Source organism: Prunus avium, unplaced genomic scaffold, assembly GCF_965620075.1.
Source record: "Prunus avium unplaced genomic scaffold, drPruAviu1.hap1.1 HAP1_SCAFFOLD_18, whole genome shotgun sequence".
Taxonomy (NCBI): Eukaryota; Viridiplantae; Streptophyta; class Magnoliopsida; order Rosales; family Rosaceae; genus Prunus; species Prunus avium.
Window position 1 is genome coordinate 170,001 of NW_028276878.1, and position 2,500 is coordinate 172,500.

Sequence of the window (2,500 nt, forward strand, 5' to 3'; positions counted from 1 at the left end):
TGCCGGCAGCATGTCGACAGAATTTTTCAAACCTTGTCAAACCCAATTTTTATTGAAATTTCCCCGCACAATAAGCTCCCTATAATTAAGTCTATGATTTTTAGGACCTTCTCCAACTTACAAAATGATTTTTAGGACCTTGCCTTGCCTTCACATGCCGTGCCCATTCAAGGCATTCCGAGAAAGTAAGGTTATTGGAGGGTTCGGATGGCGTGGCTTGCCTTGCCTTGCCTTGCATTGGCATGCCATGCCCAAGTTGTGGCCTACACCAAGCCATTCAAGCCATGCCTTGCCTTGCCTTGCCTTGGCATTGCGCATCATCCAAGGCATTCCGAGTAAGTGAGGCTAGGCGAGGCTAAGGATGGCTTGCCTCGCCTTGCCTTGGCATGCCGTGCCCATGATGTGGCCTTGACCAAGCCATGCGTTGCCTTCGCCTTGGCATGCTGTGGCCTTGCCTTGCCTTGCCTCGCCATGCGATGCATTCCGACAAAGTGATGCAAAGCGGAAGCCTACCATGGCGTAAAAATGTCGACAGAATTTTTCGACATTTGAATAATGGGGTTTGACAAGGTTTGAAAAATTCAATAAAAATGGTAGGCTTGAATGTCGACAAAGTGACGCGAAGCGGAAGCCTACCATGGCGTAAAAATGTCGACAGAATTTTTCGGACCTTGTCCTGCCATGGGCTGCGCGCAGCATGCCGGCAGTCTGTGCGCAGCGTGCGCACAGCATGTCGGCAGCGTGCGCGCTGCTGAGCCTGTCGACAGAAATTTTCGAAACTTGTCCTGCCATGCGCGCGCGCAGCTTGCGCGCGGCGTGCGCGCAGCATGCCGGCAGCCTGCGCGCAGCATGCCGGCAGCCTGCGCGCAGCATGCCGGCAGCCTGTGCGCAGCGTGCGCGCTGCTCAGCCTGTCGACAGAAATTTTCGAAACTTGTCCTGCCATGCGCGCGCGCAGCGTGCGCACAGCATGCCGGCAGCGTGCGCGCAGCATGCCGGCAGCGTGTGCGCAGCGTGCGCGCTTGGGAGCCTGGCCGCAGAATTTTTCGAAACTTGCAATGCCATGCGCGCGCACAGCGTGCGCACAGCATGCCGGCAGCGTGCGCGCAGCATGCCGGCAGCGTGTGCGCAGCGTGCGCGCTTGGGAGCCTGTCGACAGAATTTTTCGAAACTTGCCATGCCATGCGCGCGCACAGCTTGCGCGCAGCGTGTGCACAGCATGCCGGCAGCGTGCGCACAGCATGCCGGCAGCGTGTGCGCAGCGTGCGCGCTTGGCAGCCTGTCGACAGAATTTTTCGAAACTTGCCATGCCATGCGCGCGCACAGCTTGCGCGCAGCGTGTGCACAGCATGCCGGCAGCGTGCGCACAACATGTCGGCAGCGTGCGCGCTCGGGAGCCTGTCGACAGAATTTTTCGAAACTTGCCATGCCATGCGCGCGCACAGCTTGCGCGCAGCGTGCTGATTCTGTCGACAGCGAGGCTAGCGAAACTTCTCCTGCCATGGCGTGCGCGCAGCGTGCTGACTCTGTCGACAGTGAGGCTAGCGAAATTTGTCTTGCCATGGCGTGCGCGCAGCTTGCGCAGCGTGCGCGCAGCCTGTGCGCAGCGTGCGCGCAGCTTGCGCATTCGGTCGACAGTGAGGCTAGCGAAACTTGTCCTGCCGTGGCCTGCGCGCAGCCTTCGCGCAGCATGCGCGCAGCATGTGCGCAGCATGCCGGCAGCCTAGTTCCAGATTTTTTCAAATGTCGACAGAATTTTTCAAACCTTGTCAAACCCCATTTTTATTGAAATTTCCTCGCACAATAAGCTCCCCATAAGTAGTCTATGATTTTTAGGACCTTCTCCAAGTTACAAAACTAAAAAATTCCTCCCGGATTTGTTTTAATGATTTTTTCAATTTTACGACTTCTAAAAATAATAAAAAATACTTCCCGACTTCAAATATTTATGAAACTTTTTCCCATCAGAGATTGCATGTTTCTTAGTATCCCTGCAAAAAATCACGTCCAAATACCTTGTATTGAATTATTTAGAGCCCATTATGACTCCTCGCGCATAGGTGATGTCTCTTCCTGTCAAAGGGCTAAATGCATAAAATGCTATATAGGGGGGTGTGTGTTGCCTGCATATGCATGGCAGCCCATGCCCTCCTAGCTGCAGCCCCCTTCCCCCACGCCACACCCATGTCATGTTGCCTCGATATGTTGCCTCGGTATTATGGGTTTGGTGTCGGGGTCGGGGGGCTGCCACCCATGGCGGTGGTGGCCGGAATCCGGCCGCCGCCACCACGCCGCCGCCATGGGTGAGGGGGAAAAAAAAAGGCGTGGAAAGTTGCGAAATGGGGTTGTCTAGGCTTTTTTTTGGCATGGAAGAGCATGGAGTGCTAGGAACTCCTTCTCAAATGCGCGGGCATGTCGACCACAACCTCATTTCGCAACAACAACCACCCGTGTGGGGTGGCGGTGGGTGGATAGTCGCGGATTGGGGCTTGCCAAGCCAAT